At 35.0% G+C, this 14,424-nt stretch overlaps 1 protein-coding gene across 1 annotated transcript in view; it reads right to left on the bottom strand.

Moving 5' to 3' along the window:
• Positions 1-14,424, bottom strand: part of BRE (brain and reproductive organ-expressed (TNFRSF1A modulator)) — a 173,100-nt gene that overhangs the window by 100,569 nt on the left and 58,107 nt on the right. The gene's annotated exons all lie outside the window — the stretch shown is intronic.

Below are 14,424 nucleotides of genomic sequence, written 5' to 3'. Positions count from 1 at the left end.
AGTTACTCTGATTATTTTCAGTACTGTTATTTTCAGTATTTGTGTAAGAAAAACTGAGATGGAAGATTCAGTGAAGCCGTATCATCATTCCAAAAAGTTATATGGCAATATATATTCTATACTGCGTACTTCTCTGAATGTATTGCTTTGTAGGTGTTATTTTATTGATTGAAATCTACACTTTAAATCTCATATTTGTAACACATCTAACTTTCTACAAAACACACTGTAGGAAAAATACAGCAGAAATAAGTAAACTTTACTCTCATTCCCCCAGTCCTTTACAGAAAATAAAATTAAAAAAAGAAAAAAAGACAAGCACTCTTAGGAATCCTTTTACTGCTCCGAAATTACTAGGACATATTAGGCAGATGCACACTTATTGAAAAGTTGTCTACCTGCCTTTTCAGCATGTAAATGCTTCCAAGCTACTGGAATAGCTGTACAACCAATAATTTGTTACAGAAAGAAATTTAAGACTGCAATAAAGAAACAAAACATTATATCAATGTGAAATTGCATGTCACTGAGAAGTTTTACAATTTTTTTCCCATTTTATGTATGAAAACCCAAGAGATTATGTGACTTGTCCTCTAAGCATCATGTTGAATCTCTTTAAGAACCTCTGTGGAAATCAAAACGGAATATAAAATTTGTGCTTCTCAGTCCTTTACGTTGAGATGTAGTTTCATCACCGTGAGATATGGAAAAAGAAGACACTGACACTCACTCTCCAACAGAGGCTTTAAAGATATTAGTGTGCTTTGGGTTTTTTTACAGAATCTCAGAAACATTCAAAATCTTTACAGTTAATGACACGTGTTGCATACTTACGCATAATATACCAATCTGCATCACCCATGGAAACAAAAGGGAGCATACTTTCCTTTTATTATGGCTCAACAGTTTTGGTCACTAAAGGTGAGCTTGAGATTGAGAATTTTGTTAATACCGCTAAACTTAAAAAGGAAATATACTCTTAAAAATGGAATGCAAATTGAAGAGCATGAAAGTGGCTATTCACTTTTGAACTTCTTTTATGATTTCACAATCTTAAAATAAAATGTACCATTTTCCCCACCATAAATGATATCAATGCCCAGGAATTTCTCATCCTTCTCAAAAGAAATACAAAACATACTGAAGACCAATAAACAAACATTTTGCTAACAATTATGTTTGTACACCACCAGGATGGAACTGCTCTGAAAAATTCTTCATATGCAAATTCCTGGAAACACACAATGCCAAGTTCATTTACTACTTCTTCATTTTACAGGTAAGCTTCTAAACACCTGCAACTGGTAACAGTTTCTAGGTATGGGGAGGGGGAATCAGGCCTAGTACCCAGAGAAAGATTTATACAAATAGATAAAAAATAAGTAGGTGTTTAAAAATTACCTTTTTATGTTCCTGCTGTTAGACAACTTTGAATTTTAAATACATTATTCATCTACAGCTAAAAGATTTATCAGCAACAATATGTAGTTCAGACCACTTCTCCCCCTGCCAACAAAATCTTTTTTCAGACACGGTATTCCTTAATGTACTGTTTGGAGGGAAATACTTCTCTGTAATAAAAATTCCTTCTGCATTTTTTTTCACTCCCTTCCAACTTATACCAAACAAGAAAGCATAACACACATCCTTTTATGGTTAAAAAGATCCTGTCCTGACCAAGGTTCTTAATGTTCTTGGACAAGCGATGCCCACATTACCACAACATTTTCTTGACTTAACACAGTTTGAAGATGAGGATGATGCCTTACATCCTCCAGGCTGAATAGATTTGTTAGGAAGACATGTCCTGACAGATACGCTTCAGAGACTAAGGTCATTGATTAATCAAGAAAGGAGTCCATCAAAATAATGGAATTAATATATTTGCAGATGGTTACTTAACAGGACACTGCCGAGGTATTTTTGTCAATTTTTGAATACTCCTTTCTCAATCAGCATTGATATATCCTTTGCTGTATATTTGTCTAGCTTTCAGCGTGTTAGAAGCTGGTTTGCAATTAATCGCTGCATAAAAAAGTAAATGGTCCCGAACTAATCGTTTACTTAAAAATAATAAAATGAGCATTTTCAAATACTTTGTTCTCCATGTAATAGTTTTGCAAGGATCTGAATGCACTCATGCACAGGAAAAACAAGTAAATATCTGGAAACAATACTGTGGAAGTTTCAAACTAGTGTTTTCAAAAGTTTACATGCAGTAAGCTTCCAAAATATTTATCTCAGTAAGAATCTTTTTCACTGTATTTCTCAAAGAATCCAAAATTAGAACACGAAGATGAACAGATAAGACTTGTTTCCACTCTTTCTCTGTGGTTCAAAAAGCACACTCTAATGTGTTTTGTATAGCTGTAAATATCTTAATTGATAGTACCTTCCAGAATTGCCTCAATATGGTAATGCATAGATTATTCATCTTTCTCTACAAATTCAGACTCTTGCTTTTTCTGTCCGACCCCAAAATAGCTTTTGCATATTAAATGAACTGTTAAGCTGTCTTCATATTGAAAACTTACTATTGCTTCTCTTAGCTCACGTGAAGGGAGAGATTTCCTTCACAGTAACAGTAACTCAGTGGAGGAAGGAGAAAACCAACTGCACTTTGACCTACCACAAATGCTCTTGCACTGATCACTTGACTAAAGATTTATTTTTAAACTGTATAATCCCTTAGATGGGCATTCCCAAACTGATTTAAACACCACTGACAGAGGATTAGGTTGCAGGAAGGAGTTTACAAACAAATTCAACCAAGTGTCTCAGTGCTAATCAAGCGTAAATACTCTACTTGGGCATTCATCCCACTCGAGCAAAATTGTTCTAAAACTTTTTGGATGATGAAAAACTTTTCAGTGTCAGCAAGTTTTTCATTCTAATGTACACACATTGTAATGATTTTTCCCCCTTTTGATTTGGTTTCAGATTCAGTGCATATGTGAGCACACTTTCAGATGCCTCCCCGCCCTCTTCCCTCCTTTCCCTGACCTGCTTTTAGTTTCAAAGATAATTAAGTTCATAGAAGCTATATGTAGATCAGCAGTCAGGTATTCCGATTACCCCACCAAATACTATGACAGGTAAATTCAGCTTGCTATGAATGGTAGCAACTGGGGGGCCAAGCAGTGAAAACACTTCCCATCTTCTCACTTGATAAATTGCTACATGGGACACATGGGAGAACCATAATGCATAGCGTACAAGTTCAAGGAGACAAGGAATTAAACCTTTATGAAATGAAGCTTCACTATTTCTACTGCTCACAAATCTGGTTGTTTTACTTAAAATCTTAAAACCCTACATCTGTGTGTGCCAGAAAACTGCACACATATCACCTTGCTCCATAAGAGTAGTCCTACTGAGCACACACTCGCCTTTTTTCTTGCTGAACTGCATGGCAAATTTTTTTTTTTTTTTTTTACATCCTATTTATACAGATCACTATTACAATTTTCCATGTTTCCCGGGAATGCATCCCTCCAAATCTAACAGACTGCAACTTTCTCAATCTTATATGGATCTTCTCTTCTTACTAGGCTTCCAATGATTCTCAGTTCTTTTCTATTAAATTACCTTTTTAGTGCTATTCCTTCTTTATTTAGTATTGAAGCATTATATTAATATACTGTTTATTCAAACACAGTTACTTACCTTTGATAACAGTGATAACATTTTGGTATCACTGGCATAAAGCTTTCTACACCATTTTTATGGGAGGGCTAAATTTATCCAGTTATATTCACAAGATTTATAAATAAAGAAGTCAAGAAAAAATAATTCTGCATACTGCAATGCTGTCTCACATGAGTCAGAGAGATAATATATGCCTCCAAGTTGCTTCAACAGGTATAGTCTCCTAAATCTGATACTATCATTGCCTGAAGGCCTGTAAACTGGGCTGCAGTTTGATCACACATCTTTTCAAGAAGGAACTGGCAACATGTGGTAAACAAAAAAAAAAAAAAAACAAAAAATATTTTAGTTATTAAGTTGCTGCCATGCAGTAAAACTGATGCTGCAAGAACACAATCATAAAATGCCAGTCTTGTTTATTACTAATTCAGCTGCACAGCTTCTCATGAAACATTTGCTATTGCAACCAGAAGAAGCCCTCTGACAATTTCGTTCCAGCACTTCTTTTGTTTTAGGAGAGCTCATAAAGCATGCAGTCCTAAAGTGTCATATTATTAGCACCACAGTCCTTTATTTCTACCAAACAAGTTGCATAAATCCTGGTCACTAGTCTTCATTCCAAATAGACTGCCTGCTCTAAATAAGTCCTTTTTATTACCCAGTATCCATCTATTAATTTCCACGTCTTGAAATAAAGTCTTAACAACGGTTTCTGATTTTAAATTAAAAAAAAAAAACAAACAAAAGCTGCTTTTGCAAGTGAGTTGCTATGTTAAAATGAATATTTAATGTAAGATAAACAGCTCTTCTGTTCAGCAGTTCTTGTGCAGTCAAGGTTAATTACATAGAACAAAGCCTAGAAATTACTGCCATTTCAATAGCATTTTACATACACTGTCAAAATACATGATATGCATAAAACAAAATGGATACACAAAGAACTACGTTCTACCTAGAAAGTTAAGTGTTCCATTTGCAAACAAAGATGAAACACAGTGAAAAGAATATCAAATTAAAATTGTATCTTAGTTTAGATATTTCTTACCCAGAGAGGACTATCAGACAGTCAGCAAGCCAGATTTCATGTACTCTACTCCTTGCTCTGTCATTTATTTGCTTTTCAATTTATTTATTTTTTTTTAAATCAGTGAAACAGTGCTTTTTGTTCACGCAGAACACAGCTGGGCTCTGTGAACTTTGGAAGGAAGGTATCATGGAAGTTCTAAGCATCGTCAGAGATACACTCCATTTCACTGAGCTCTAGAACATATTAACAAGAGCCTGATCCTGAGAAATATTATGTACTTGTAATGAGTTTATTGCCACTGAAGTCAATGGCATGCAGGGAGCATCTCATTCCTTTCAGAAATGGAAACCAAATGCTTTTTATTGCTTGGACCAATAGCTGGAACTCTGAGCCCCGGTCTTTTTAGTGCTAGGGGGAATTTTGTTGTTGTTTATAGTTTGGCGGAGGCAGGGAAAAAGCAGCATACAATCCTCCAATGGAAAAGGTGACTTATATGAGTCAATATAATATCTTATAAGTTATTGTCCAAATGTTAAGAGGTGTCCATGATAACTAAAATCAACGGGTACTTAAGACACTCAAGAACAGTAAAGAATTTTAAGGAGGGACAACATAAAAATCCGTATCAGTGGAAAAATGGCCTATGAGAAAAATCTCCAGCAACTCTGAAGTCATACAACTCTCCCCGCTGACAGAAGTAGCTTGTTTTTCCTTCAAGAAAAATGTGCCAAAATGCGCTGAATCTGAATGACTGCTCATTGTAATCGTGATGAATTGCGAAGGTTATAGAGGGGAGAGGAAGAACACCATTCTTGTTAAAGCCTTGGACAAGCTCTCTACTCACAGCTCAGGATTCCACCATAAATTTGTATACACCTAGTTCCTCCGTGCTTCAAGTCCTGTCTAAAAAATAGAGGGTTTTTTCCATATGTCACAACTACTGTGAACAATATATTAAATAAGAACTTGTGAGATGCTCTGTTACCGTTTTCATCTAGCCTACGTACCTAAAAAGAGACAATACCTATATGTATGTCAAAATGGTAACCTGCATATAATTTGACCTACATTTCAAGAGCTAATCTAATCACTTAACAATAGTAAGATGAAAATTAAGTAAGATTTATTACTTACAAAAAGTCGTAAGTCTAGATGAAATGAGATAGAATTAATGATTTTATCTAGGACACACTATAAATGCTAAACAATGAAAATAATAGTTTGGAATAAGCATGTTTATTCTTTGTTAACCAACATATTGTCCTCAGGGTTCTTGCAAATGAGTCGCTGATTATTTACATACCATCAGTCAGTCATCAGTTTTAGTCAAGACATCAGTCATATTTGTCTGACATTTTTCTAGACCAGAAAAGATGTTGCAGTAAAACACAGAGTATCTGATACCTCCATATATATAAACATGTTTAGATATATTAAAAAAGGTACATATTTCAGCAGTTTGTTACTAAATCTAACTCCAATAAGCAAATCATTAAAATGACAAAGAATGGCAGGAGTTGGAGCAGCATTATTAGTTTATTTCACTCTTTTCCTTCAGCAGAAGTACTTCCTATCTATATTATATCGGTATACTTAAATATTATATGTGCACTCCAGACAGTTCATTATGGAATTGAAAACATTTGAAACATTTAAGTCACGGACATCTTTTTGCGCAAATTTAGAGGTACTGGTAACCTCTTAAGACCTAAGGAGTGCACCTAATTGCATCCAATGAAGCCAAATTAATGCTCCTCCCCACTGCCCCATCTCTCCCGTGGACGTGCTGTTTGCAATGATTACAGGTCCCAGCACGTGAAAGACACACAAGTTCTAGCATGAACACTTAAATCATTAAAACAGAAATAGAGAGTCAACAGGTCTAAGTTTTATTTATCTTTCTCTCACTGTCTCACTGAGATGCTGCTGGACAAGGCAGTCTTTCCTTTAGCCTTCTTCATCGAAAGTCTCCTAAAGCAAAAAATACCGAAATACACCTCATATAAACAAGCAACTACTTTCCTAAACAGAAGTTACTATGACATGCAAAGCTTGATAGAAACATGGCACAATATTCATTAGCAATTAGTGGAGAAAATGCTCTGCATTCTTTTGGTAACATGGAAGCAAAATGGCAGAACATCCTAGACTGTTTTTTCTTTTTACTTTATGTTTCATGATATTATGATCAATGACATTGTCAGTATCAATTAGACAAAAATAAATATGATGTATCATCCAACCTCAGAATGTTTATTGCTGAGAGTAACTGATTCAACAGTAAAGCTTTTTTTAATTTTTTTTTTAATATTTTTGGCTTAAATCTTTAAACCTATGAAACCAAGTAAGAGTGAGCAGTGTAATACACTCTGCTACACAGTTATTTTTCAGATACATATTAAAAAACCCCACCTTTTTAGACTGACAGCCATCAAAGGATTTTCTGTATTTAACAAAAAAAAAGTTACCAGTGCAAATCACAGAATCCAAAACAAGAATGACTAAGAATCATATGAAATCATCATTCATGTTAGTACTATTCTTTCTTAAGATAGACATTATCTAGTAGTCTGAAAGCCAGAACAAAAAAAACCCCCAAAACAGTAAACCAATCCAATCGCTGTAACAGTAAATAACAGGCACTTTTGTATACAAAATTTACTTTAAAACCTCAAAATATGAGCTGCTGTAGGACTTAAGCCCTGATCTGAAGCCTAAGGAAGAAACGTAATAGTAGAAAGAGGCTTTGGGCTCAGCACTGAAATATCCTTCTTAACATCCTACCATCATGCTTTAGGTACTTCTAAATTTGCAAACGCAGATTTGCTGGTTAATGAATTTTACAGATTATTGCTATGTTCATATTCCATGCTCAACAACTTCTCAAATATTTTTCCCTTCAAGAAGAAATGGCAATGGGGAACTAAAGAAAAAGTTTTAAAAAAATGTATCCAAGATTCTCTTCCCAGTTTAAGACCACTGTATATTGCTTGTTCTACATACTATGGGTGGACCATGACAGATAAAACAAGCATCATCATTATGTAATAACCTGCAATTATTTTTATGACTATTGAATTCCATTCTTCCTATGCAATACATAGAATGCAAATGTAAAGCAATAGTACAAATTACAAGCCCTAACAAGGCAGTAAATCTGAACCAAGTCACGCAACGTAACGTGTCTATAAACTTTCCCACCAGATGCAAAAAAGGCTTTTAAGAAGCTGTTCTTTTTACCTTGTTTTTCTTCATTTTTTTTTAGAAAATTAATGAAGAAAACCCTATTTCTACTCATCTCAGAATAGCAAATTAGTAGTTCTATCAAATTAGAGAAAAATTCACAGAAATTGAGATGTATATCATAAGATTTAATTTATCAGTAGATGTGGCGGTTCTTTCCTTTACTGTTGCATTATAAAAATAAAATGCTTAAATGTAAGATAACTGTCATCAGAAATACAGTTGATTGGAGATTATGATTCATATTAAGATCATAACCTATAAAAATCATCAGCTGTGCAGAATGAGCTGTTCCAGTTGACAGATCTTATTAACAAAATCTTCCAATAAATTACAGAATAAGGCGATTTAAAAACTTGCTTTTGGCTTTCAGCATATGAAGCTTAAGGTGCTCCTGACACTAACATGCTTTATGTGGTTTTAGTAACTAGTTACTACAAACAAATCATGTTGTTGTGGAAAAGCTGTACTAATAAAATTTAGTGAGAATGAAGGGAACTGATGAGTTTAGAAAATTCAAACATAACACGTTCTGATTATAAAGTATACTTTGATAGGGCTTTGCTTCCCTTGGTTTGTGGGCAGAAGATATTAGAATAAAATCATGAAAGGATGACTAATTAAATTGTAGTTTCTGTAAGTATTTCTGGAGCTTTACCGAATTATAGCAGTAACACTTTACTCTTAACTCTCCAATGCCAGAATCAGTAGATTCTGTGGCAAAGCAAGAGGGACGACCTATTCTGCAAAATTCTGTAAGGTTAATAATTAGGCTGCAGCAGTAAGACTAGCTAAGAAGCACAATGCTTCTATGCAGTGGAATAAGTAAGATTCTACACTTTTACCTACAGTGACAACTGAAACATCCTGCTAAAGAAAAAAAGCCAAAACAAAACCCCAAACCTTTACAGCTGACAGATCTTACGTTTAAGCTATTATGAAAAACTAGACACCTAAAAATATTTTATCACCAAAAAAGTCACTGTTTTTCTGACTCCACAACTTCCTAAACCGCCAGAAACATTTCACAACATGAACAACTTTTTATTTTTTTTATTTTTGGCCTCACTCATCATGCAAGCTCCGCTGCTTGGATTTTGCATGCTTCTGCAGCAGGCTGCTACTCTGACACTGGCCAGCATACTGAGGAAAAGGAACTCTTCCTCGATGGTACTTCATTTAGTACTTTTTGATGAAAGAAGTGGACAGCAAATGTAAACCGCAGATTTCTGGGCACAGGCTAAAATGAAAGATTCTTAGAGACAAGTATCAATGACATCTCTTCTTGATAAATGTCTTCTGCACACACAGGTTACATTTATTTTCACAGCCTCTAGACAGTACAATTTACTGGCTTCAGCTACTACAAACTATTCTGTTTTGAACGTTGCCAGTACTAACTTGCACAGACCCACTTCTAATCTAAAATCTCAATGGCTCATTGTAATTGCATGTTCTAAAGTTTGCCTTTAAACTATTAACAGAAGAAACCTAGACAATCTTTGACAACTCGATATTCTGTTTAAGTAATTTAATGCTGGTACAATAAGCAATCTAGTGAATATCATACTGACATCTACTTTTAAAAATTAAACTATTTGCTCTGAATGCTTACATACATCTCAAGATAAGGAATACATTATGGAATACAATTCAGGAAGTTAACTTTATGGCTCTGTCATAAAGTCTTAAGTAGTATAAGATCAATAGCAATCTATGTATTAGCTTAGAAGATCTTTATGGAAAGCATGGTCAAAGTATTGTGAATAATGAGAACTACATATTATTTCAGGATTACCTGCAAGTCCTATAAACTGCCAGTTTTTCTATTTGTAAAAGAGGTAAAATGACAGCTGGCACCATAGACATGACAAGCTTCATATGATGTACAGGTCCATCATTCTACCCAATACAGAAGACATACATACATTATGGGAAGATAGTCAAATAGTATATACTGCATAATGGTCTACGCTCTTCTGAGAGGTAGCTGCCCAGCATAGTGTAAAACAGTCTAGTGTAAAAAGATCAAGTCAGATCTGGACTCTAATCCTTTCTTGCCATTGACTTTGTGACCTTAAGACACTACACATCAGGTTTTAGTTAGCCAGCTACCAACAAAATCAAATGAAATTTAAAAGCAAAAGAAAATACTATACTTTTTCAGAATAGTTAGCTCAAATTTTTGAGTTAAACAGCAGAAGTACTGCTTTTTATACAAGTGTATTTGTGTTTTGTTATTTGCAGCAATTTAACACAAACCTTAAATGCTGTCAAATAAATCAAACTGCTAAATCACAATTGTAAAGAAACCAGCCTGGGAAAAAAAATGTCATTTGACCCTGCATATTATATTTAACTTTTGTTTATCCTCTACTATAGTTGATTACTCAAACATACACAAGTATTGCAGTCTTTTCACAGTACTTGGAATTTGGTCTACGTCGTAAACAAAAGTTGCACTGAAGTCTTTTAACAGACTTTCAAATGATGAAATCACAGTAAGGAAAAACACAAATACGTTCTTATCTTTCAATTTGAACTTGAGGATAAACCTTTTCCATTGACAGTCTTACACATAACTGTTTGGCCCCTGGCAATGTGTCTAGACAATGTCTGTTATTTGTTTCAGTTCTGAAAGATACACACTAAATACAATGGTCATCACAAAAAAGCTCTTCAGAAAAAACAGGTTTGAAGATTTTTTTAAAGTCTTCTACGAAAAGAAATTAGGTCTGCTTTGCATATTTCCTTTACACTTTAATAGTAAGAAATTATTGGAAGGCCACTGGTCACAGCATCATAGTTAAATTGGTCCAGATACTAGCTATTCACCAGAGGACAACAAGCAGGTACATAAGAATAGGAAAGGAATACTTTCAAAATTACATACAAGAAGGTGGTGGTAATCAGGGCACATCTTACTTAGCCAAAACCTCAAAGAAACATGGAAATAAAAGAAAAATACCTAAATGTCTTGTTTTCAACAGCAACACTGGCAACATACTCTAAAGTTCACTCATACAGTGTAACCATGCTACAGTCACATAATCCAGTACAATTTGTAAATTACTGAGCTGGAGATATTTAATGAATTATCATTATGATAACACATGTCCCCGTAGCTGACCAAAACTACAAAGAATGAAACAAAATTTGGATGAGGTATTTTAGATGCAAAGTTTATTACCTTCATTATTACTGTGGCACACATGATATCTGTAAAGATGCACAAATGTGAACAAGAGACTGACTCTCAAAACCAGTATATACAGTGAATACTTCCATTTATAAAATACTGTGGCAAAAATTAAAAATGTTGCAACTAACAGAAAAGAATTTAAGCCAAAATGAACGTGCTGATTAAAAATCCAACTGCAAAAAAGGCAAAGGGAAAGTATAATAGTAAACAGATACAGATGTAAGGATTTTCCTGAGCCAAAGCCACGTTCTTGTCAAATAAGAGAACCTTCATGGAAGACTTACCAAGTAATGAACCTTGCAGTAGTTTGAGCCAGCAGATTGATCCTGCAATTGTTTCAACACTTAAAATTTTCATTTGTCAAATGGATTTGCATAAGAAAACAATTTAAAAGTGGATATGAAGGTCCACATTCAATCCAAAACCTTTGTATTAAATTATAACTTTGTAAAGGAAAAAATAATGAAAGGGTGTCTTTTCCTAAATGTGCTTTTTCAATGTAAACCAACATTTCTTTTTGAACAGTTCTTCAGCTTGGAAAATAAAGAATGGTATTTTTTCTTTCAAATGTGAAGGAATATGCCAAGAAAACTTACGAAAAAAGATTTATCTGCTGCAGCCATTACAGGGGGTATTATGTTTCCAAATAAACAGTAACTGAAGAACTTTTACCAGAATTTCAGGATTCAAAGGGACAGTGTACTCTGCATTGCTCTTTTAATCATTGTTGCTCTTCTTCATATACTCTGCTATTTTCCTTAAAATGCACACGCACTTGAACTGAATTTTAAATTTAGTGCAGTGAATACCTTTAAAATAACCTGATAAATCTGCCTCTCCAGTCCGTAACAACCCAACTTACGCTATGCCTTCAAATTTTTATTCTTTATAGGGTAATGAGAATACTCTCATCACCATCAGTACAAAGTTGACAGAGTAAGATCTTATGATTCCAGACTGTATTCTCAACAACTCCAAAGATTTTGTAACACTACGGACTGTTCTCACAGCTTGCATCCTCAAACCTGAATATTGACTTAGCATACAAAGCTTTACAGTTACACTTGTAGTGTGATTACCTACTGAAATCAATAAAAATTTCAGAAGAGCATCACAAATCATTGGGGTACTAGGAGTGATTGATGAGGCAAAAATAATGGTCTTTAAATACTTCGCCAGATTTTAATTCAAGTCGTATTAATTAAACATCAAAAAAGAAGATGGCAGAGAAAGCATAACACAGCTTTGAACTTTGCAAATCATTACAGAGAAGCTACTGCACACTATAAGGCTGGCTACAGACTAGAACATAATTCAAACACATTAAATTCTGCAGTTAAACATTGAGCTGTTAATACACTAACAGCCTTCAATTACTGGTAATATATTAACAATTATTTCCACTGCATCAGTAGATGCTCTATCATGTACCATAATCCAGCAGGTAGCACTGAAGCCGACATGACCGGCAGACACGATGGAAAATAATCTCCTATTTTATTGCAACAAATCAAAGATCTATTTATGTCAAAAGTCTCATCAAAAAAAAGAAAAGAAATAAGACAGACATGGACAGCTTAAAAAAAACCTGTATTTTTTTTAATAGCTTTATGAATTTGGAGTAGTCGGAGCATAATTATTTCCACCACAACAGAGTAGTTCCAATTCTACCTGCCTTTATATTGTTATCGTATGAGATGACATTCGTATAGCTGATAATGTCAGAATACAAGGAGCTAAAGGCAGCAGGGGTAAAAGATCTATGCCTGCTACAGAGCACTCTGTCATAATCCATGCTGGAGCCTGAGTCAAACCATTCTTCTGCTGTCAACAAACACCATTGGAATAAAACAATATTTCTTCTTCTGTGGCTACTCATCCAGACTACATATCACCTTCCTACCACAGACAGTTAACCTGTCAGTTTGCATAGTAGAAGTCTGCATAAGAAAGCTAAGGATTTCATCAGTACGTTGCCCATCAGGAAGGATCTGCTGTTGTAAAAATCCAGGCTATTACATACAAAAATACATTAATTTTAAAACCCCAAAGCTAAGACATTAAGATTTTAGAAATGTCAAAATAAGGGTAGCCTGGGAAACTTTGATTCTGCTACCTTCTGTGTGTGCCTTTTCACATCACACAATCTATATATGCATGCAAAATAAATACATGTTTTCCTTCAGACTAATGAATCATTCAGTACTCAGGGTGAACAACGCTCCAGGAAGCAGTTGTGGAACACTGATGATTTATCTACAGTATACCAACCTTGTTTAGAGAAGGTGGAAGATGTTTAGTGAACATGATAGGGAATTACAGTAAGGAGGAGAATGCTGTCATGCATTAAAACATTACCCTTTAGAAACAAAAGTAGAATCTGTTTCTATCACAGGGTTCCTACATGATGACACTTACATAACTCATACACCACCTTCCAACCTCCAAGTCATGCAGTGTCCCCAGAGACTGAACAGAGGTATTAAGACAGCCCTGTGACTGAAGCTATTGAACGTACTGGGTATGCACTTGTCCTGAAATTCTTGACCAATTTAAAATTGTTCCTGGAAAATACGGCACTTGGACTTCTGGCAGGAGCAGACAGCATAGTTCACGCTAGACATTCTCAGTCTCCTTTTTTCCACAGAGTCTTTCAGAAGCAAATCACAGCTATCCTGCAGTCCAGGTGAACTGTTGCTGCATCCTGCTTCGCAACGCCATGCTTCCTGAAAAGGCCTTGGCCAACCCTCTTACATCTGACTGGAAACATTCCCATCAAGTGAGAAGAGAAGGCCCTGATGAAAGACAGCAGCTGGGAGAAGGGCTGCTACCATGAACACAGGAACAATCTGAAAATATCTGGATGCTTTTGAGAAAGCTAGGAATGGCTCATTACTCAAAACAGCAAACAGTCTACAGAGGGTAAAGAGATCATAGGATACCGATCTCAGACTACAACCAAAAACTTCAGATTATAGTTGTGCCTGCCTTTATTTTCATGGTTCTTAGCTTGAGACATTTTATTTGGAGAAACACTGAAGATTCACACTTGCAGTTGTGATCTAACAATAGTTGAAGACAGTTCTAACAATAAGATGAAGAGGAGGTAATGGGATCTATGCTGGCATTTTCATCTCAACACATTAGTTGCCAAACTTTAAGCAGCTGTTCTTCTTTCCAAATATTTAAAAGTAAAAAGCTGAGTAAGAAGGCAGACATGCAGTTTAAAGGATAGATGGGTGTTGGTAACATCAGCTGACTCAAACCTCGTCTGCAGTAGAAGTTCTGGCACTTCATTCTGACG

This window comes from Pygoscelis adeliae, unplaced genomic scaffold, assembly GCF_000699105.1.
Source record: "Pygoscelis adeliae isolate BGI_AS28 unplaced genomic scaffold, ASM69910v1 Scaffold233, whole genome shotgun sequence".
In the NCBI taxonomy this organism is placed as follows: domain Eukaryota; kingdom Metazoa; phylum Chordata; class Aves; order Sphenisciformes; family Spheniscidae; genus Pygoscelis; species Pygoscelis adeliae.
This window is presented reverse-complemented; position numbering and strand designations above follow the sequence as displayed.